The sequence below is a fragment of the Lemur catta genome, chromosome 6 (genome assembly GCF_020740605.2).
Source record: "Lemur catta isolate mLemCat1 chromosome 6, mLemCat1.pri, whole genome shotgun sequence".
In the NCBI taxonomy this organism is placed as follows: domain Eukaryota; kingdom Metazoa; phylum Chordata; class Mammalia; order Primates; family Lemuridae; genus Lemur; species Lemur catta.
The window spans coordinates 30,779,559-30,803,837 of NC_059133.1; the positions used below are offsets into that span (position 1 = coordinate 30,779,559).

The following is a 24,279-nucleotide window of genomic DNA, read 5'->3' on the forward strand; positions in this document are numbered from 1 at the left end:
ACATGATAATCTTGATCTCATCCTTGTTTAGAAACACCACATACTCTTGAACAGGCAAATCAGTAACTTGTTTTCTTAAGCAAAATAATGAATTTTCTTCTTTTTTGGTTAACTTTTCTTAAAATTAATAATTAACTGCATTATTAGAACTCAGTTCAAAATTAGGATTCTGAATCTGATTGCTTATGGAAATGGTAGGAGGGTAACTAATCTACATGTGTCCTGATTAGTATATCCCTGTGTAATCTAATAAAATTTTATTATTTTTCTAAAACTCTCTTTAGAAATAGAGCTTTGAAATCCCAGTTCATTAAAAATTATTGAAAGAGAAAGCCATAACCCATAAAAACTATTGCTATCTATACAAATAAATATTACCAAGGAAAATTTTCATGTAGGCCATCAAATTATACTAAAGTTGAAATTTGAGAACAATTTCTTTTTCTGAGAACTTTAAGGTCTTTAAGAAGAACAAATATTTGTTGCTGAATATCTTGGTTGAATCAATATACCAAAAGGTAGAATAGTAGACTACCCTTTTTCTCCCTGTTGATTCATTCCTTCAACAAATACTTTTGTAACTATTATTTACCAAGTACTTGTAAGTGAATAAAGAAAGAAAAGATTCCTGTTCTTATAAAGTTTGCAATCTATTGTGAGAAGACAAAAAATAAATAATAAATAAGTAATTATACAGTATATTAGAAGATGATAAATGCTATAAAGAAGAAAAAAATAGATCAGTCAAGTTCAGGGATTTTTGAATGTGTGTTTGTAAGGAAGAACTTATAGTTTTAATGGTTAGAATAGACTTTGTCAAGAAGATTATATTTAAACAGTAACTTGAAGCAGAATAAGTGTTAGAACCGTGGGGATATTTAGAAGATTTTTTTTTTTTTAAAAAAAAGCAACAAGTGTAGGGTTCCTACATTAGGAACCTCACCAGCCTGTTCATAGAACACCAAGGAAAGCAGTGTGGCTGCTATTGAAGGAGATGATGAGATCAAGGCAGGGTCCAGATCAAGGAGGACCTTTTATACGGTTGTAATTAGCATTTATTTTGAAATCTAATTATTATTAGATTTTGTGTAGGTAAACTTCATTCCATGACTTTCATTTTAATAAGTTCTACTAGTTACTCTATGTAGAATAGATTGGGGGACTGGGGAGGAGGCAAGGTTAGGTGCTAGCAGTAGTTTTAGCCAGCTATTGTTATATAATGGATGTATTTTGAAGGTGAGGCCAGGACAATTTCCTGATAAATTGGATGTGGATCTTAAGATAAAGTTAAGCTTGACTTAATTGGCCTGGAGGACTAGAAGGATAGAGTAGACATCAACAGAGAGTGAGATGCATTTTCTTACCCAATCTCCCATAGTTCACATGGTTCATTTCCCTCTTAGTGCCATGTACATAGAGTATTAAAATTGGAGACTTTTTCAGTGCAGATATTGGGTTTCAAACAAATACACTAAGTAAAATCTAAAACTCATACATATACTTTATTTTTTTTCTAGTGAGGAGTGCTATTAACCCAGTCACTTGTGGAAGGATCAGCAGTGCTACTGAACGCAGTATTTGAGGAGTAAATCTATATTATCTTAGCTTTGACTTGAATCACTCTATTTGTAGGTAGGATTGTCATCATTCAAGAGAAAAGGAAGAGTTTTATGGGGAGAGGCTTATTAAAAGAATACTTAAGAATAAGCCAGATACACTATAGCATCATATTTTTTTAACTCCACAGAGAACTGAAGGCTCAAAATTAAATCACCAAATTCCAGAAAACAATGAACCCTTCTCATAATAAAAGACTCTTATGACTGTTTTCATCCCTGAAGGCACTGCAGCAGACAGAGATGATCTGTCTGAGGAATAAGGAGGAACCAGTTCAATTTTTAACAAACTTAATGGCCACATGTGAGTTGGAGTGGTGAATTAGAATTCCGATGAATCTCTCTCACAAGGCAATTCTGTACTATCAACCAACTCTTACGGAGGGACTTCACCAAGTGAAAGGTCATGGTCTGATAAAGTTTGCAATAAAGAGAAGACAAAGCCTCATACCAAACCTTATTGGACTTTCCTCTACTACACTGCTACAGGTGACTGGGAGCAGGGCAGCAAAGTGGAGAGAGATCTTCAGAGGCACGAAGAGCTGGAATAGTAAAGAGAATACCTCAATAACCTATAAAACCCAGAGATCCAGCTCACCTGTAAATTAGATTATCTCAAGCCTTCACACAGAGAAAAAAGGAGGAATTTCCTAGAAGTGTGTATGTGTGTGTGTGTATACACACACTATATATAAATATGTATATTTATATCTATCTATATATGTTATTTAAGCAAATAAAAAGTAGTTATGACTTACATCAAAACTCTTCCAAGCAAGAATGAATCCTTAGAATCAGAAAATGCAACCACTGAAAGTGAAGTACAAAAGCTTCATCAGAAACTTAATGACTGAACTATAACAATAAATGAAAAAGCAAACTAAGAACAATGACAATGACAACAAAACTAGCTACCTTTTACATGCTTTTTGTTAGAGAACTGATGGTCCAGTATCCTCAAAAGTGGAAAAAACACTAAAGAAGCTTTTGGCAATTTGCATTTTCACTGTCTGTCTATTTACTTCAAAGTAAAGCACCTGACGCAGGCTTTCTTCCCCATCACCGTGTTGAAGGCCAATAATGGGAATAGAACAATGGGGAAACCTGTATGAGAAAAGGATGTCCTTCCTCCCCATACCTTCTTTCAAGAAACACATGAAATGCCCCTTCCCTCTCTTACTTTCTGGAGTGGAATTTTCCTGGCCAACCCCATCCCCCAGCAGCACTGAGAAATGTCTGTCCACCAAGGGATTTGTTTTGTCATCCTTGTTCAAACCAGGGATTTCACTCCCTACAAAACTACTTCCTGAAAGAAGAAATGAATCTTTTTGAGGACTGAATTCTGCAGGTAAGTCTTCTGAAGATACAGAACCCAAGCTAGTTAAAAGTAGCAATGATAATCACATTTAAAATCCTGTTTTATGTAATGGTTTCATTTTACATAAGACTTCTCATTTGTAGAAACCATAGATTCTAATGCTTTATCAAAGTGATCCCTAGAAAAATGTGATGTCCTGGGTATGTAAATATTAGGAAATTTCTCCTATTACTCTTATTATTCTGATTTAATGTGTGTGTCAATTTCAAAATATAAGTTGAATATATATATTGACTGTGTATATTAAAAATATAAGTTGACATCACAAAAAAAAGAATTCAAGCAATCGATGTTTCTATCTCTTTTCTTAAGTCATTTTGTGTTCTCACTTTTACTTTAACAGCTATAAATTGGGTGATTATACATTTTCTCAATTTAAGCCTGGATCAAATTAAAATTCCTAAGATGGGATTTTATAGTGAAAGGTGACCTATTAATTATGATTACATGAATGACATTTCTATTTTATTGGACTCTCTAGGTTGTACTGTATTGCGAGTATTCCATCATGATGTCATTAAATGGCCGACTATAAAGTAAGATATAATAGGCATTTTGCATGAGTAAACAACTAGATAGATTTTAAACTGCACAGGCCATTTCTGTTTTCTAAAATTTTGTGAAATACTTGTGAAAGTTCTTGAAGAATACCTAAATATTTTCCATTGGTATAAATAAACAAACAAACAGATAAATAAATAAGACTTGGAGTCCCTGGAAAAATACTATAATGGAAAAACGATTCTTTATTCTTTCAATGAAGTGACAACTTAGATGAGGTCAATTTGCCTAGATGCCTACCTTTCATTTCAGAAAGCTTATTAGAGGCATTGAGCTACAAATTGGTCTGTCATATCCTAGTCTCTAATTCCTTTGGAAAAGCTGAAGCTCTAGTCTTCATTTTATATTATACCTAACTAAATTATTCTTGGTAGATAGATGCGTATTTCTCTCTCTAAGAAATTAAGAACAAAAAAAGTTTTCAAAGAAAGTGTTTGGTGTCTGTTCTCTTTCTTTCTACCTTATTTCTGTTCTCATTCTGTACCAGACATTCGTCTCCCATTCTTTTGGTTAGTTTCAGTGTGCTGATATGCATCATGAGGTAGCCAGTGTGGGGCTGAAAACTTACTTTATATAGTATTAGAGTCCTTTTCAGGGGCTGCTGCTCTGGTGTTCTTGACACAGAGAAATGGACAAGTGAGAGGAGCAGAAACCAAAGGGACAGACCCTCCTCATTTTAGTTCATTGTAATCAGCTCAAATTGAAGTTTCACACTTTGCTTCTGAGTTAAAAAAGTAAATATATCTTGCTATCACAGACTACATTACCTTTATCAGTTACATAGGCCACATCAGACTTTCTGCCCCTACAGCAGGGTTGTATCTTCCAGAAGGGGGGAGGGAAAAGGTAGGAAGAGCTATGTCTCACAGAAGAATAGAAGAGGAAGGTGAGTTTCCAACCAGCAGAAAGGAAACTGGGAACACTGATCTCAGCCTAGGTCCTCAAGAGAATTATGATTCCTTCTGAAGGGAGAAGAAATAAACAAATATGTGAACAAAGAGATGAATAAATGATGAAGAAAGGGCTAGTGTAAACACTGGAAGTCATCTTAAATCTTCCCGGAAAATGCAATGTCATAGCATATGAATTGAATAAGATGTTTGTGTAAATTGTTATGTTCTTTAAATTGATTGGTATCCGTAAAAAACAATGTAGATACCTATGTAAATGCTGTGCATAAATTAAAGACTGTCTATTAGTAAGATTGGAATTGGGGGGAGAATTTGAGGGCAAAACTTGAAAATATAATATTTTTTGCATCTAAAAGATAAATAAAATGTTAAATTATATGCTTAAACATGTTTTGTTAGAGTTGAATTAACTCTTACCTTTTTATTTAAATTGTGAAAAGGCTGTCAAATAAAAGTCAGAAAGACATTTTTGTACATTATAAACCCTGAATTAATTTCAATTCAAACCTATAAGATATATATTATATTTGTTGCCTTGGGGAAGTTACCAAATCTCCTGTGGTTTCGCTTTTCTAATATGAAAGAGATAATATTAAAGATTATTGTACTTGCTTCATAAGACAATTATAGGAACCCATGAAAATAATATATTTAAAGCATTTTCTGAATTTAAAGAACTATAAATTTTAAAGCATACTTGATTGTAAGCCCTATTGAATATTATGTAAACTACTAGGGAAAATATTTCTCACTATTAGCATATTATCAAGTTCATTCTTCTTGCTGAAAGAGGTCATGAGAGGAGTTTGAAAATTTTATTTGGCATGCTATAAAATGTTTTGATAGATTTTGGGGGGATTTATACCATTTACACAAACTACTCAAAGAAATGGCCAGAAAGAGAGCTACCATCTTTCTCATGAGGCTTTCCAATTTGATTGTATTACTATTTACAGCCTCTTTTCTCTTATAAAAATCCAAAAAGTTTGTTTTTAATTAGTAGGTGAAGAAGTGAGGCAATGTAGGTTAAAATCTAGATTTAAAAAGCTCTTACATTAAGTATATCTATAATAATATATTATTTTAGATGTCCAGAAATAGCTACCAAATCAAAAGTACTTCCTCAAAGAGCAGTGCATAAAAATTCTGTCTGCTAGAGAAATCTTGTTGAGTCAAAGTATTTCTCTGAAAAGCTCCAGTTAGTGGGAAAATGCCATATAAATTCGTTATATTAATCATTTAGCAAACAATTATTGAATACTATATTCCAAACACAAAGATGATATGCTATGATTTCTGCCCTTTAGTTTACAGCATTGGGTAGATATTGACATTCACACAAAGACTGCAGTAAGATGTAGTTAGTCCACTAATTGTAGTCCCAAAAAGGGAAAATGACCAATGTTGCTGCAGGGGTCCCAGACATTCTTGCAGAGGTGACAGTTAAGGTTTTGTCTAGGGAAATGGAATATATAGTCAAAGGAACTGAAGCATGAAAGTTCACATGAAATATGTTTGGGAAAATGACAGGTAGTTCACTGTGGCTGCAGCATAGAATTCTTGGTGGGAGAAAAATATATGGCTAAAAATGCATTTAATCAAACAATAAGGAACCAATAAAGAGATCAGAGTCAAGAGTAATTTGATCGGGTTTGCATTTTAGGACATTATTTTGGCAGCAAAGTTATCTGATTTACTAATAGAATTGGATAGGGATGTACTGGAAAGCCCAAAACGGTAGGTGCTGTGAGAACAGAAACACTACTTGAAGACTGAATGCTTGGAGTAGAAAGGAGAGCTTGCAAAAGTTATAATGAGAAAATATAGAAAATTTTTTCCTTAATTCATAACTTTTCCCCAATGTCATTGTTACATGTCATCATTTCACAAAAGACTAATTTCAGCTGTTACTCCCTCTTCTTCCACCCCAGACTTATCAGTGGACTCCCTATCTTTCTCCTGGGCTTGACTATATGGTTCCTCTTGGAATTTGTGGCTTTAACATTCCTGGTTTCAGCAAGCATTGAAAGACTGTGAAAGTCCACATCAAGTAGTAATTTTTTACAAAAATTTAAGGGCTTTAAACAAAAATGAGTCATCAAGGGAATACTCCTAGCCAAATCTCCCATTTTCATACTTCAATTTAACTTTTTAAAAAGTCCCATTGGTCTTTGAATAAGTTGTAACCATTGGAAAGTTATTTATTAAAAAAAAAAAAGAAAGAAATCAACAAGCAAACAAAAATCACCTGTTATTTAGTAAAATACAGTCCTAAAAAAAATAGCCATGCATTAGTGTGACTGATGGAAATAATGAAAGATAGCTGGGCATGGTGGCATGTGCCTGTAGAGCTAGCAACTTCCTACTGGAAGGCTGAGGCCAGAGGATCATATGAGCCCAGGAGTTCAAGGTTATGGTTACAGTGAGCTATGATTGCACCACTTCATTCCAGCCTAGGTGACACAGTGAAACCCTGTCAAAAAAAAAAAAAAAAGATGGAAGGAAGGAAGAAAGGGAGAAAGGTAGGTAGTTGAATAGATGTAAGAACCTAAATCTTCATTGATATAATAAAAAACAATAATAGAGTTTCCATAGTTTCAGAATGGAATCTGTAAATTTAAAGGATTTTTGAGGTCTATGAAATAGAAAGTAAATCCTATGTTTTTAAAAGAAAAATGATACAAATTTAACTAATTTGTTATTAGCTTTAAGGAAAATCAATTTGTTTTAAAATCAAGAAAATTCAGAAGTTTTTTTCCCAGTCTTACCATGTTTATTTGCTTTTTTTAGCTTTTAATTTTTATGTTATTGCTTTAAATATATTATTTCACATATTATATGTTTTTAAGTTAAAATATTTTTAAATGACATCAAAATTAGATATAACAGAGTTAATGAATTATTGGCAAAATAAAGGTTTTAGTGAATACTAATTAAAATTTTCTGGAAGAATGTCTGAAACATTATTTTAAGAAATTTATTTGTTGAAACTAGTGATATAGCTAAGCAATTGAGGGTAACAACTAGCAACCGTTTTACTTAGCTAGGGAATATGAATGAATGGCTGTTTTTCTCTGAAAATGACTATCTGCTCCACTTCCATTTGCATAGCCTGGATGAGGATGCCAGGGGCTGAGCAAAGAAATTGAGGAACAGGGGAAGGAGAAAAGGATGATGCCTAGAGAAGAGAGAATAAAGATATGAAAGGGATACTTAATTCACAAGTAAAAATCAAACGAAAACAAGTAACCTTCTTCCCCTGCACTCACTCGTTTTAGGTCGGTAAAGATTTAACAAGTGTGAAGTACCTAGCTGCCAGCTAGAATGTGAGAAAAGAAACATTTTCATATACTTCTGGTAATGTTATAATAACATGAGTATTAAAGGCTTATCCTTTCAATTCATGGGAACTGTGCCCTCTTCTACCACAAAGAGTAAATAGGTAAATAGATGAGAGTTAGGTTTAGATGGTTCTTCTAAATAGGGGTGGTGGTCTCTTGTCACTCATTCTAAGCTGCATCATCCTTAACATCACTAATATGCTTTATGGTTATAGACTCTTTTGATGTTAATGTATTTACTCATATAGTTAGTTTTTATCAGTAATGCCCTTTCATTTATTGTGCATCTAATGTAGATGTACAATTACAGCTCACATATTCTCTTGCCACTTAATATTTCACATTTGATATTATTTTTATGCATATAGCTTATTCACTCAACCAAATGGTTAATTCCCTGAGGCCCAGAAATTAATCTTAGACATTTTGGTATCACCCAGTTTCTAACACAGTGCTTTATGTAAATTTATGATGAGTTGCTGTAGTTTGAATAAATCATCTCACTCTTACCTTAAACATTGTTGAGGATTATTATGTTGGAATATGCTAGATAAAAATGAAAACTATGAAAATCCTTGAAGAAAAAATTTGAACATTCACTCTGGGCAAAACTCTGGGGATACAATTCTGCACCAAAATAAACTGGGTCTTATTTATATTCTAAGAGATCAGAAAGATGTTAAATAATCACAATCCTTGATATTTAATTAAAAATTGATCCATGTAACCAAAAATATTTGTACCCCATAATACTTCGAAATAAAAAAAAAATTGAGATAAGGTTGTCGAAGAAAAACACAGTTGTTTCATGGGATGTTAAATTCTAGATTATTTAGTGAAGGAAAATACTCCTTCTAAACCAAGATTTTTTCATTTTCTGATTGTGCACTGAATGTATTTCTCCAGAAATTGTCTTTTTATCCAGATGAGAGAACTACACTACTTCTGGTGGATCTATGGACTAGGCAGACATAGCAAACAGAAATCCACTGTGTTTCTGGCTTTTGTTCTTGTTGTTGTTTTTGTTATCATTTTATTTCATCTTTTGACTAATTTATTTATTTATTGTAAATTGATAAATAAAAATTGGATATATTTATTATGTACAACATGATGTTTTAAGATATGAATATACTGTGGAATGGCTAAATTGAGCTAATTACCATATGCATTAGCTCAAGTATTTATCTCTTTCTGTACAATGGATCTCTTGAACTTTTATTTCTCCTGTCTAATTGAAGTTTTGTATCCTTTGACAAACATCTCTCTAATACCCCACCTCTACCCCAACCCCTGGTAACTACCATTCTATTCTCCTGTACTTCTATGAGTTCAACTTTTTCAGCTCTCACATATGAGTGCAAGCATGCAATATTTGCCTTTCTATGCCCGGCTTAATTTCACTGTGTATATATATCACATTTTCTTTTCTACTCATCCATTGCTGCATACTTAGTTTGACTCCATTTCTTGGCTATTATGAATAACATTGCAATAAACTTAAGAGGGCAGGTATCTCTTTGACATATTGATTTCATTTCCTTTGGATATATACTCAGTAGTGGGATTGCTGGAACACCTAGTTGTTCTATTTTTAATTTTTTTAGGAACTGTTTTCCATAATGGTTGTACTAATTTACACTCCTACCAACAGTGTGCAAGGGTTCCCTTTTCTACATATCCTCTCCAATACTTGTTATCTTTTATCTTTTTTTTTTTTTTTTTTTTTTGAGAGAGAGTCTTGCTTTGTTGCCTGGGCTAGAGTAAGTGCTGTGGCGTCAGCCTAGCTCACAGCAACCTCAAACTCCTGGGCTTAAGCCATCCTACTGCCTCAGCCTCCCAAGTAGCTGGGACTACAGGCATGCGCCACCATGCCCAGCTAATTTTTTCTATATAGGTTTTTAGCTGTCCAAATCATTTCTTTCTATTTTTGGTAGAGACGGGGGTCTCACTCTTGCTCAGGCTGGTCTCAAACTCCTGACCTCGAGCGATCCACCCGCCTCGGCCTCCCAGAGTGCTAGGATTACAGGCGTGAGCCACCGTGCCCGGCCTTCTTTTATCTTTTTTTTTTTTTTTTGGTTTCTCTTTTATTCTTAACACATTCTTATGTTACAAAATTGATATCAACACAACTTAAAAAAATTCAAAATTGTTTTGTGAGATATAATCTTGGTATATTTATCTTTATGTGTATATATCTAACTTCTATCTACCTAGACTTGTGACTCAGCAGAGTAGTCAAAGTGTGTTCATACTATATTATTTTTAATTATTATTTTTTTTTAATTTCAGCTCTTCATGGGGGTACAAAAGTTGATACCTCATGGTTTTAATTTGCATTTCTCTGTTGATTAGTGATATCGAGCATCTTTTCACATACCTGTTGTCTATTTGTGTGTCTTCTTTTGAGAAATGTCTATTCAGGTCTTTTACCCATTTTTTAATTGGGTTATTTGGTTCTTTGCTAATAAGTAGGTTGAGTACTTTATATATTTAGGATATTAACCTGTTATCAAATATACAGTTTGTAATTTTTTCCTATCATTCCATAGGTTACCTTTTCATTTGGTTAACTGTTTTCTTTGCTGTGAGGAAGCTTTTTAATTTAATCCCATTTGTCTATTTTTGCTTTTGTTGCCTATGATTTTGGGTCATATCCAAAAAAATTGTTATCCACACCAATATTATGGAGATTTTCCCCTGTGTTTCTGGCTTTGGAAGGGGGAAGGTCCTAGAACACTTTCTCAGTTTTGCTTTCCTATGGAGAAATACTAGCTCCAATGTCACAGATGAGCCTACACAAAATTCTTATTCAACTAAGGTGAGCCACGCTTAACCAAAGGGCAAAACAATCTGCCTTTGCAGTTAGAAGTGTTTGAAGATTATTAACTTGTCTTTTAGTCATCTCATGTATACTGAGGAAAATTTTAAAGACTGAGCTATTGGTTTTTCAATGTTCTTCTAGTCACCAAAGTTCCTGGTACATGTTTAAGTAAAAAAGCAACGGTAGCTAATCATCTCATTTAAAAGTCAGTTGAAACACATGATCATTCAAATGTGTAGCTGAATTATACTGGCAAGGAACTGACACTCGGTTCCCCAAAGATCTTTCACTTTGCTTGGCTGACTCTGCAACTCCAGTAAAGTGCAGCCAGACTACTGTAAAAAGAAATAAAGTGAACACTTTTCCTCCTCGTACCTTTGCTGCCGTTTGCATTTCACCACTCAGCTTATAGAGATGAAATCTATTACTCGGCAGGCACTGCTTGCACAAATGAAAGATAAATTTCTCTTCCAGATGGGACAGATCAGTGAGACTCATAAAATATTAATGATGAAAGCTCTGGGAATTAGGTATATCCCTGAACATAGGTTTCTCTTAACAGTGAAGCACAGTCAGTTTTAACCCATTTTTTCTGTAAGATTCCCATCAAGAATGATATGGAGAGAAAAGAATACATGATTTAAGATTCATACGGGGGAAGATTTTTAGGAAAGGTAATCTGTCTGTCTTTCATTTTCTTTCATGTTTTGTGTTCCTTATCTGCCATAAATTTTGCTGAGTGATGTAGTGTGGTCGATTTGATTCTTGAAGCTGTTCATGTGCTGTGCTCATAAAGGAAATTACCTGGGAATAATGCAGGAAGTACACATTTCTTATCATATAATTTAACATACGATATAGCAGTAGCTGACATTTATATGACTGAAGCGTTCATTTATGCAAAAATTAGGTATGTGTTGAATGAGTATTCAAAATCTATTATATTAATGAGGAACTTCACTTTCACTTGTTCAGATTTTGTTATCTTACAAACCTTTCCATAACCATTAAAAATCTACAGTGATTTTTAGGTTACTATCTCTGTAGAATGTGTCATCAATTACCATTAATTTGAAACTTTTTGAACATGTGGTTTCATTTTATCCAGAAACAAAGTTTATAACTATAAAATCTAAAGATGATAGAAATTTTAAATTGTCTTCTATGGCAACCTGATTACTTGTAATGTATTATATATGTTTATAAACATATATTTATTTCAATTATTTTAAAAACTCTTCAAAATATTTTGTTAGCATAATTATTTGTAGTGTGGCTCAAAGTATTTTTAATTATGCTAAAAAACAAAAGTATATAAGACTAACCAGTGTTCATAATAATGCCTCAGAAAGGAGACAATCACCCCAAAATGAAAGTAAATCATCTAAATCATATCTATTATAATTTTTGGTCACATTGAAGATGCCACCTAATTTGCTAAATATTAATAATCAGAAAAACTAAACTTTCTTTTTCATTCATACTCTTCATTTCTCTACATTTAAAAATGGGATACATTCTTATAGTAATTTTATTTGCTTTTTGAATCAAAATATTTATAAAAAGAAAATATGTGATTTAATTTAATCAGAGGAAATTAGCTTTCCTTAATTACTCTTCACTTGATTGAATATCTGGCCTAACATGTATCTCTTCTCAGGTACATGATATATATGAGAAATTATCAGTCAAATATAATCTTCATAAACCACCAATGGGATGCTAAGTTCCTTTAACTACAGTGTGTTCAAGTTTCTAGTTGGAGATATCCATACAAGAATAAATCAGCAAATTTCATTTTGTTAATCAGTCTTTTAGAAAATCTATGAACTCATTGTAAAAATACAGATCTGTTGTTAAAATTTATATTGAATAATTTAAGATCACATCACCTGTAAGTGAAAAGACAGATTCATTACAAGGCATCTGCTCTTGAAAGATGTCATAATATTCTCAAACCCAGTGCATTTTTTTCCAGATAGCACGATCATCTGATGACTACCTCTATGTGTATGGACGCCCTTCATTAATGTGTTCCATCCATAAGGCTGAAAACATAAAACCCATAACCCAAATGCCCTGTTGTGACCAAATGCCAAATGCTTTCCTGGAATTCAATCTGTTGTTGCTATTTCCTTCTGCATAGCAAATTTCTTGGGATCTATAGATGGGACTCTTTAGGTCCTGCCTCCTGTCTACCCCACCCCAGTGAATGAGTGTGCTTGTAAGTCCTGGCCTCTCTGTTTTTAGATATAACAAATCAGCTGTAATGATAATAGCTCCACATTGAAAAATGAGAATCCTGAAATGACGACTGTTGCCTTAAAATGTCAATCTCCAATTGCACCTATTTTTACTATAGAAGCTATAGAAAAAAAGAATAGAGGAAAAATATGGAAATCCCAATGAGGATGTTATTGCCTACAGAAGCTGACAACAGCAAATTTAACTAGAGATGAGAAATACTGATGGAGATGTCAGGAGATCTGGCGGTGGGGGGGGGGGTGGAATCTGTGTCTCAAGTGCATATAAATTTTCATAATTGATTGTTGCCTAAAAGAATAAATGTTTACACAACATGAAGCTGCAGAATACAGCATTACTGTTTCTATCTGCACAGTTTTCTTCTGAATGTACTTGTTAACATAGTCTGGCAGACATTCAATAGCAAACTTTGTCCCAGGCAATGAATCTGTAATATTGTAGCAGGAACGAACGATCCCTTGAATGTTGTAACCCTTTACATATGATGAAAAAATCAGTAGCGTAGATAAATGTGTAAAAAACTTGGCTGTGTACTTTTGAGGTGAAGTGAACCTCAGTAATATTAACTGAAGTTACTTTCTTAGGGTAAATAATTCTATGCTTAAGTGGAATATTATGAAATATATTTAATTTATTTACTAGCACAAACAAAATCAATGGTTAGGTTAAAAGACAATTATATGTATATAATTTTACATTATGTTATGTAATATATGATTCAAACATTTAATTTTACTATTTTTAATGAATAATTTAACTTACTAGAAAGAAATATTCTGTGATATTTCTTGCATATACAGAGAAGGTATGTTAAAATGCTTATTCTATATTTTTTATCGATTTGGAAACATTTAATTAAGATAAGCATAATACAATTTGACTGAAAATAGTAAATTGTCTAGAATACTTTTTATTTTATTTTTATTAATAATGAACCAATGGATTGTATTAGTAATATTGGAATTTCTTTTTTCCAGGGTAGCAACAGTTTCTGTGCAGGACGGATTATGACATCTTCTTTCTTAAGGTGAGACTGGGTATTTCACGGTAGTATTCTGAGGGGCTACAGATTTTTTTTATACATTGTTAAAAATATTCTGTAAGGAAAATTCTCTTGGAGTAGCTCCACATGCCTAAATAGAGGGTATTTTCTCATTAGTTTTATGTATACAATTCTATTTGTTCAATAGTACTACTTTCACAAAAACTCTAGAAGTTTTTTGAAAATTTCCGAGTACAAAGCATGTAACTTTATATTTTGATTACAACCTGGAAATGTATTGACCAAAGAAGAAAATCAAGTCATAGAACAAAAATAAAATATCCTAAGACAACTAATACAATTAAGGCATCTCCCAGAGAGTTCACACACATCTGCAGACACATACACACATATACACACGTTAGTATTTTTAACTTTCTCCTAAAATACAAGTACATTAGACTGTTTTAATTCTCATGAGCCTTCTGGACTCTTGTGTTAATGTTATGAGTATTTTTGTTCTATCTTATTAATCCGAGAGTTAGAAATTATTATTATTGTAAGTTAGTTATATTAGATTTATTCAAATATTTGCCACTTTTTTCCCACCATTTCTTCTTATCAGAACTTGCATCTTGTCTATCTGCTAAAAGTATATTCTTTAGAAATTCCTTTAATAAGGATTTGTCCATTTTTCTTTCTCTGAGAGTGTTTGTATTTTGCTTTCAATCTTAAAAAATAATTTTCATGAGCTATGAGCCTAGATTGTCAGTAATTTCTCTTGTACCATTGAATATTTTATTCTATTGTTTTCTGGATTCCATTTATTAATGGAAAGTCAATTGTTGGTCTAATTGTTATATCTGTGTGGATAATTTGCTATTTCTCTTTGCTTCTTTTAAAATCTTCTCCTGATCTTTGGTATTCTGAAACTGGTTATGACATGATTGGGTATATTTTTATGTACCCCACTTTAGATTTGTTGGCCTTCCTGAAACTGAGGGTGGTTGTTTTTCAGTCAGTTTCTCCTTTAATGTTTCTCTGTCTCTTCCATGTTTCTTTATCTTCTGTCTCTTAATTTTTTTCATATAATTTCATTTCTTCTTAATTCTTTGAATCTGTGTCCAGTTCACTGATTTGATCTATATTTATAATTTCTTTTAAATTAATCTCTTTTTATACTTTTAATCTTTACTATTTTTGTGTTAAGAAATAGCATGAATTAATTCACAGATCAGATCTCTAGTAAGGATTAATTTTTATTTTTAATTCTTAGTTTTATTTTTGTTTTTCTCCAAGAAGCACTAAGGACTGTATATTTCGTTTGAGACTCTTTTTCATCTATGAAATTTATTTCTCATTTTATGAGGAGGGATAGTGTCTTCTATTATACTTTCCACTATGGGTAGGCCACAGGGTTTATCTCCTCAGTGTGTTGCACATGAAGCAGTCAACGTGGAATCTATAGCAATCTAAGGTTTGGTAGGAATTCTCACACTGCAAGCTGGCTTTGGTGATTACTTACCTCTAAGGGTTCCTGCTTTTACTTTGATATTAGTCTTTGCAGATTTTTTTTTCTTTCATGCCAGATCATAGATTCTTATAAAGTATAAATACACACATATATGTATATACAATTTTACTTGTTTTTATTTTTCCATAGAGAAAGTTACTCTAGTTATACCAATCCAATATATTAGCTTGAAGCAAAAAAAAAAACAAAAAAAAACTAGTTTTATTATTCAGTTTTTTATTTCAAAAGATGCTAAAAATTCTAATTTCTAAAGATTCTTTACATTTTACAGTGTAAGTAGTGTTATTTTTCTCGTTGGACTTAACTTCAATAACTGACCTCTACTAAAACTTTATTTTAAACTAATTTCCTACCTTACAAGTCTCTAATCTTTTCTTGCTATAATTCTGATATGTTTCTGTTACTTCTTTCTCTTCCCTGAAGCTAGGCCCTTATCACATTAATCTTGCTAAACTATTAGGCCTTGTCAACAGAGAAAATGGGTATGATCTTTGATTGACTCTGCCTTTGAAAAAAATAAAAGGTATAATTTGTATTCCTCTTCTAATCTTTTAGACTCTTCAAACGCACAATATTACTTTTGTTGTAATATAATGAAATTATCATTAATACATAGTATTTAACTAAGCAGGCAATTTACAAAATGTGTATCCAGGCTCTTTAACGAAGTTAACCATACAGGGTAATTGAAAAGGGGGGCTAAAATTGGATAGGACATATCCACAAGTCTTCTCTTTACCCATGTGAAGGATGTATATGTCAAGCAGCTGTTACTGACATTTCCCAGCATAAAAATTTCAAAAGCTTCTGTTGACCTAATTTGGAGACTGGCACTTTTATATTGGTTTAAATCAGCAAGAATTATCTGTAAACAATAGTTTTATAACATTCATATGCTATGATTTTTTAATATGAATCCCTTTTTTACTTTAAAATGCTAGGCTGGGCGTGGTGGCTCACGCCTATAATCCTACCACTCTGGGAGGCCGAGGCAGGTGGATAGTTTCAGCTCAGGAGTTCGAAACCAGCCTGAGCAAGAGCGAGACCCCGTCTCTACTAAAAATAGAAAGAAATAATCTGGACAACTAAAAATATATAGAAAAAATTAGCCAGGCATGGCGGCGCATGCCTGTAGTCCCAGCTACCCGGGAGGCTGAGGCAGGAGGATCACTTGAGCCTAGGAGTTTGAGGTTGCTGTGAGCGAGGCTGACGCCACGGCACTCTAGCCAGGGTGACAGAGTGGGACTCTGCCTCAAAAAAAAAAATAAAAAATAAATTAAAAAATAAATAAATAAAAATAAAATACTACATATACTTTATTATTTTTTCAAAAAAGTTAATGTGAAAATGCCATTGCAAAAACATTCAATTCATAATAGGCTGTTTTTTGAGAGAAGGAGGAGATTTTCAAACTTTAATTTCAATCTATGAGTACTGAGTTTATCTTCATAACTCATTTTTTTAAATTTTTCTGACAGTGTCCAGTAACAGAATTCACAGAAATCTATCTCCTAAATATTTGTAATATGTTATTCATTTTTTTCTTTTACTATATTGTGGGGTAGAGCTCTTTAATTACATTTTCTACTTAATGTCTTTCCACTGTTCTAGCTCCCCAAGGCTAAGCCAAAGAGTTAATAGCAAAGTACCAAGCAGGAAAGACTATTTTATTCAAGTACAGTTGAATTAACTACCATTCTATGAGATAAGTTTAGTGAGCTGTTGTGCATTGTAATATGCAATGTCAGCTGCAGGAAATTTTAACTCTTCATAATATTTTCATTACTGCAGATATCTGATCTTATGTTACCTCTATGTAATTTCTGACAAATATGGACTCTTCAGGAATTGAGTAGTCATCCCCTCACTTTTTGTTTCATGTCTTTACATAGCATTAGAGCAGCAAGCCATTTTCAGTTCAAAATGACTTCATTTTAATCTAAGTGTCATAAAATTTATGAGCAACTTAACCTCCCAAAAGCATCATTACCAAAACTGTGGTGGGATTCTTCAAACTTTCAACCTCAAACTAAATTATAACAAAACCTTCAGTGGACACCCTCTTAAGTTAAAGTTCTCAGCTTCTGTGTTTCTATGTGCCATAGAAATTATTACTTTATATAAAATTGGCAAGTAAATATTTACTTAAAGATTAAATAAATGAATAGTAATCAATATTTGTGCATATGTATTGGGGATGGAATAAGCCCATTTTTCACTTATAAAATAATAAGGCTGAGAATGACTCAATACTGCTCAGGAAATGAAAGTATAATCATTGCCTATGGATTTCAAGTCTTTAGAACCGTACAGACACACATTATGTCATGAATGACAAATTATAGTGATTTTTTCTTAGGGACAGCTCCACTCTCAGAATGGGAAAATACTGTAGGAAAAAAAAAGTGTAGCAGTTCTTAAACATTTTGTTCTCAGGATCCCTTTACTTTCTTCAAAATTCTTGAGGACCCCAAAGAGCTTTGTTTATGTGGGTTTTATCTATTGATATTTACTGTATTAGAAACTAAAATAGAAATTTTAAAATATTTGGTTTCCTTCAATAACAATAAGCACATTACTAGGAACATAAATAATACATTATTATGAAAAATAACTGCATTTTTCAAATAAAATCAATATTAATGTGAAGCATAACATTGCTCTGCATTTTGCTAATTTCCTTAATGTCCAACTCCATAGAAAACAGCTAGAGTCTCACACATGCTTCTCTATTCACTCTGTTTTCATTTCAAACATCATGTAGCCTTTGGAAAACTCCACTGTACACTTTTGACAGAATGAGAATTAAAAGACAAAGTCTTTTTTTTTTTATTTCAGCTCATTATGGGGGTACAAAAGTTCAGGTTATATATATTGCCCGTGCCTCCTCATCTCCCCGAGTCTGTGCTTCAAGCGTGTCCATTCCCCAGACAGTGCTCACTGCACTCATCACATAGGTATGCACCCATCCCCTCCCGCCATCCCCCCCAGTCAGAACATTCAAGCGTGACCATTCCCCAGACAGTGCGCATCGCACTCATCAAGCAGGTATACACCCATCCCTTCCCCCTAGCCCCCACCTCTGTCCGATACCCAATTGGTGTTATTCCCAAATGTGCACTTAGGTGATGATCAGGGAAACCAGTTTGCTGGTGAGTACATGTGGTGCTTATTTTTCCATTTTTAGGATACTTCACTTAATAGAATGGGTTCCAACTCTCTCCAGGAGAACCAAAGAGATGCCATATCACCGTTATTTCTTATAGCTGAGTAATATTCCGTGGTATACATATACCACATTTTGCTAATCCATTCATGAATTAATGGGCATTTGGGTTGTTTCCACATCTTACCATCATTGTGGAAGTAGTTTTGATATTGTAGTTCATCTGAAAATTTGCTGGGGATCCCCAGGAGAACCCAAATCACACTTTGAAAACTGTTGACAATAGCTTAAGACAACATCTTTGCACGAGTCTACAGTTGCCTGGGCAGTTCTGCCAATCTGAGCTGGGCTTGACTGATCTCACTTAGCTTCCTCCTGTGTTTGTAGTCAGCTAGTAGGTTGTCTAGAAGCTGGCTGCCCTCGGATGGCCTTGGTTAGGATGGTTGGGGCCTTGCTCCGTGTGACCTTTGTACCTCTAGCAAAGGCATTTGGGTCTATTCCTGTGGTAGTGAGGGCAGGGTTTCACCAGGTAGAGGTGAAGCATGAAAAGACTCTTGAGTTCTAGGCTTAAAACTGCACACTATAAATTCTATTGCACTCCTTCAGCTAAAGTATGTTAAAAAGTCAGCCTAAATTTGTGTGAGAAACAGATTCCGCCTCTTGATGAGGGAAGTGACAAAGCCATACGGGAAATGGAGAGCATACAAGGAGGGGTGAATAATACAGGAGATTTTGTCAGTCAGTCTACCACAGCACCCTAGATTCCCAACACAAACATAAGGTAAAAGTTCTTTACCCCATCTTCAATTGATTTAACTCCATTGTATATATTATAGAAATCTATAAGATCATATTTAGAAGTAATACTAGTGTCACTTAAAATTCATTAGTTTTGGCCTTGCATTCTAAATGCTCAGGTGTAACCAGGGCCTCAGATATAACCAGGTCCTGAGAGACAAGCTTGTATTAAATAAAATGCATGATACATTGAAATTGATGACAACTTTGTTAATTTTTTTTAAATTCACAATGAGAAACATAAACCTTACTTGAACTGGAAATATATGGATGGACATAATTAGCAAAATCTCTCACTGTAATCAAGTAATACTGAGTACACTATGGATATGCCATCAAAAATCTACTTTCACAGAGACAAGAAATAGACAAAATACATATTTTGAACACATTTCCTTTATACAAGCAGACAAATATAGAAATCAGAATGTTGTTCTCTGATTATCGAAATAGACAATAGGAGGTTCGATAAAGATTTAGTGACATCAAATTAAAAGAAATGTATCTAATGATGGGACTTCTTGTTTTTGTTTTTTCCTTTTCTAATAGGGTGAAAAATGCTTAAAACATGTATACTGCATTCTTTTCCACCTCAGAGATAATCATACCATTAAGAACAGAAACACCAAAAATTTTACAGCTTGGGTTCCCTTTCCCCTGAATCAGATGTTATACACTCAAATGTCATATGGATTATGTAAATGAGTGATATAGCGCAGCAGTGAAATGTTAAGAAATTGGAGGGGAGGGAAGATTTTAGAAAACTAGAAGGAACTTTCCCCGTGTAAATGGAATTAGCTATTGCCTAGCCAATCACTGCAATGTAGAAATGAAAGCCCATTATTACTATATACTTTACTTTTAAAAATTTAAAAAAGAAAATATGGTATCTGAAATTCTTCCCTTTTCAACCATTGTATGGACCAAGCCAATTCTGTTAAAACCTTGATTCTCCTTCAGGTGGCTCTTTTTGTAAAACCTACATCGTTTGAGCCCTGTAGATGTTGTAATAAAATTTTCATTTTGTTTATCTTTTTCAAATTGATATATTGCTTTCTAATGTCAATATCATCACACAATTCATAATCTAGTCTTGCTTTCTCTTTATATATCTATGCAATCTTTTGCTCTCATGCATTAAAGTTGTACTTAAGCAAATTTAACTCAGATGAATATCACTATAAAAAGTCAGCAAAACCACAGAAAGAATAGGAGACAGAAGTAACAATTTATACAAATTTGCATGCAGTTCATTTTGTCTACCATTTCACTTGGTAAACCCCCCCGGGACTCTGAGAATGAAATGGGAGATATGAATCTGCTATTCTTTCAGTTATTATTAGTTTCTATTTGTGAACATCTTACTCACTACACTGAATGTGATTCCGGTGCTTAAGATGCAAGCACTTCATACATGATGCTGAAATCCAAAGTGATTACATTTGGAACGCAATAGAAAAAACAATCATTTATAATGTGGGGAGAGCCACTGACTATGATGGATTCCGTTTGAGATAGAATATTGATCTTAAATGTGGCACGAAAGTTCTACTTCTTCCATATTTGATTAGACATGTTTTATAATATGTTTTTATTGGTGACTGAATTTAACAGCTACATGAAACACAGTCATCTTAGATTCTAAGTGCAATTTTGCATCTTTTCAAATGTACTACACTAAAAGTCAGGAAACCTCAGGCTAGTAGTCACTGTCCAATCAATAATAAGCTAAATCACGCACTTAGACTCTCTGGTGCTGATTATTTTTTCTTCTGTATAAAGTTGTGGTTGGACTAATAATCTTCACATTTCTTCCTAGCTTGAATATTCTGATTATCAGTTTTATTTTTAGTCATTTTTCATAATTTAATAAGTAGGAAAATATGCTCCAAATCAATGAGTAAATGATAAACATTTTTCTCTAGATTACAGTGTAAGAAACATTCTAATTGGGAAGCAATGCATAAATATTTACCACATCTAATCAATTTTCAGTCTTGCTCCTTTAACCTTCTTTTAAAAAGTACCAAATAATCTGGCCAGGGTGGCACTTACCTATAGTCCCAGCTACTCGGGAGGCTGAGGTGGGAGGATGGCTTGACCAGGAGTTTTAGTCCAGCCTGGTCAACACAGCAAGACCCTGTCTCTAAAAAATAAAAACAGAAATTTAAATTTAAAAACAGGATCAATCCAATACTTTACAACCAACAGATTTCTCAACAAATGCTTGATACCAGAGAGCTTATTCACTTTTTTTGATGAAATAAAGTCTTTGATATTTATTGTGTTTTATCCTGTGTAGTAAAGTCTGCACTGGTAGTCATGCTCATTAATATTAAGATATATTGCAGTCTTCATTTCATATAAGGCCCACAATGTGAAGATTTCTGACAAAGGTTGTCATCTATTTTATTCCACAATCATACTTATTTGAACTTCAGTATCATTTCTACAGAAACAAGCATCACACAAATTGTGCACAAGAATTTTTTCTTTTAAACAGTTGGCATGAGAATTCAAGATGTACAAACCTACATATAAATTTTTATTCTGTCACTTAACAGTTGTATGATCTTGGACAAATTATTTAAATCTCTGAGTAACTTTTGTCTTCTTTATACAATAGCATGTTATATTTACACCTATTGCTGTCTCTTTTCTTCTTTCCTTTACACATTATTTTCATGTAAGATGATATTTCCAACACAGGCAAAAATAAATTGGATGCATCTGTGAACTTTTTAATGGGCACAACAAATGTTTGCCCAAGTCAATTACTACTTGTAATTAAGGAATTTGGTGATTATCATTAAATAGTTGTTTCTGTACTATCCATCCAAATACAGTTATATGCAATTAAAATTAACCCCTAGATACTTTCTATTCTGTAATCATTAGTACTGTCACAGTCCTTTTTAATGTTAATGAGTTGCACACATTCATCAATGAATAAAGAGAAAACTCCGAGCCAGAATCTAATTGGAATACATCTATCCTGTAAAGTTCCTCATTAGGTGTAAATAAAGTGTCATCACTAATATGCCTGTGGGCAACAGCATTAAATTAGACAAGTGGCTCCCTCCTCGCTGAAAAAAATGAATCTCAGGAAAATAATAAATTAATTTAAAATCTTCAAGAAATATTTAAGCAGATTTTCCTCTCTACTTTCCTTTTGAGATGCAGCCTCCTGACACTTTTTAAGGGAGGAAAATTGTGATTAAAGAAAGAAGCTGAAGGGGAAGTTTGAATTCTCATGCTCTTAAAAGATTCCACTCTGCTGGTGATAAAGAGCAATAAAACTGGTTTGAGGTATAACATTCTATGCTGAAATAACCAAGAAACTCCTTTTATCCCAAATTAAAAGAAGGAAGACTGTGCTGTGATTAGAGTGTGGGCTGTGAAATTAGCTCCCTATGTTCAAATCCCACCTCTGTCACTTACAATTTGTACATCTTTAAGAAAATAATTTAATCTCAATAACCGTGTTTGCACATGTGTAAAATGACAATGATAAGAATGGCTCCTATAGGCTGGGCTCGGTGGCTCACGCCTGTAATCCTAGCACTCTGGGAGGCCGAGGGGGGAGGATCGCTCAAGGTCAGGAGTGCGAGACCCCATCTCTACTAAAAATAGAAAGAAATTAGCTGGATAGCCAAAAATATATATAGAAAAAATTAGCCGGGCATGGTGGCGCATGCCTGTAGTCCCAGCTACTCGGGAGGCTGAGGCAGGAGGATTGCTTGAGCCCAGAAGTTTGAGGTTGCTGTGAGGGAGGCTGACACCATGACACTCTAGCCCGGGCAACAGAACGAGGCTCTGTCTCAAAAAAAAAAAAAAGAGAATGGCTCCTATAGCAAGTTTATTATGAAGGTTAGCATATAAAGTTTTTAACATAGAGCCTGGTTCATACTAAAAGCTCACTGTGCTGTGTATGTATAATATTGGTTTATACCATTGTCGATTAAGAAAGCATCAGGCATTTTACTATTTCTTGTCTTTAATTGGTTCAGTCGTTTAAGGACTTCTATAAATTTCAGTCATCTGACCATCACAATGTTAAATACCGCAGACAATAATTAGAAAATTGAGGATACAGTGCTTAGTACTCCAGTTTGAAAGATGCAACAATAAAATAACAAATAATAAGTACAATGTTTACATGTAGAATATGTAATGAGACAAATAAGAATATGTAATGAGAGATATTAGGTCATTTCCTAGTTATAATGTAGATTTTCCCTACTTATTTCCTTCCTCAGAGCCTTTGTTTTAATAGGATACTCCTACTCCCAACCTCCAGAATTTCTAGGCACCAGTACCAAAATCTCACCCAGTTTTTGCATACAACATAGCAAACAGAATAGCAAAATAGTGTGTTATTGTTAAAAACATTTTCTTTGAAGTTCTACTAAAAGTTTCTCTAATTTTAATTAAAGAAATGATTTTGTCTATGTTCTCAGTTTTAAATATCCATTCAAAACTGCTGGTGATCATCTCTGAGAGAGACCTGGCCCTAATTCCTTGTCTTCAATGAGTCTGTGGTTTATCATAAAAAAAAAAAGTTGTGTAAAAAAATAAGGGCAATGTACTGTTAAAGGTGATATGATGCACAAGTTCCAAGTTATAGACCAGACTCACAGAAAGTACTGATCACTTCTACCTACAGGAAGGACCATCAGGCAATAGTTCATAGTGGGAGCATCACTTGTGCTGCTGAGATAAGGAGTTTGGAGCATTTGAGCAGACATCCAGCATGGTGTTGGGGATGGAGTGCGGTCAATTACTAGGGCAAAAGAAGGAGCTTTATTCAAAGCAATGCAAAAAATTTTGAACTTTTTGCTGTCAGCAGATAGAATCGTGGAATGTTTCATGCTTGGGAATGACATGGTCAGATTTGTTTTAA

At 33.6% G+C, this 24,279-nt stretch overlaps 1 protein-coding gene across 2 annotated transcripts in view; it reads left to right on the top strand.

Moving 5' to 3' along the window:
* Positions 1-24,279, top strand: part of MGAT4C (MGAT4 family member C) — a 147,333-nt gene that overhangs the window by 91,373 nt on the left and 31,681 nt on the right. The window contains exons 1-2 of one of the 2 annotated variants that reach the window (XM_045553287.1): positions 2,720-2,964; positions 13,874-13,923. The gene's annotated coding sequence lies outside the window, so the exon portion shown is untranslated. Of the gene's footprint in view, positions 1-2,719; positions 2,965-13,873; positions 13,924-24,279 lie in introns of those variants that run through there. The other variant, XM_045553286.1, reaches the window with a different exon arrangement.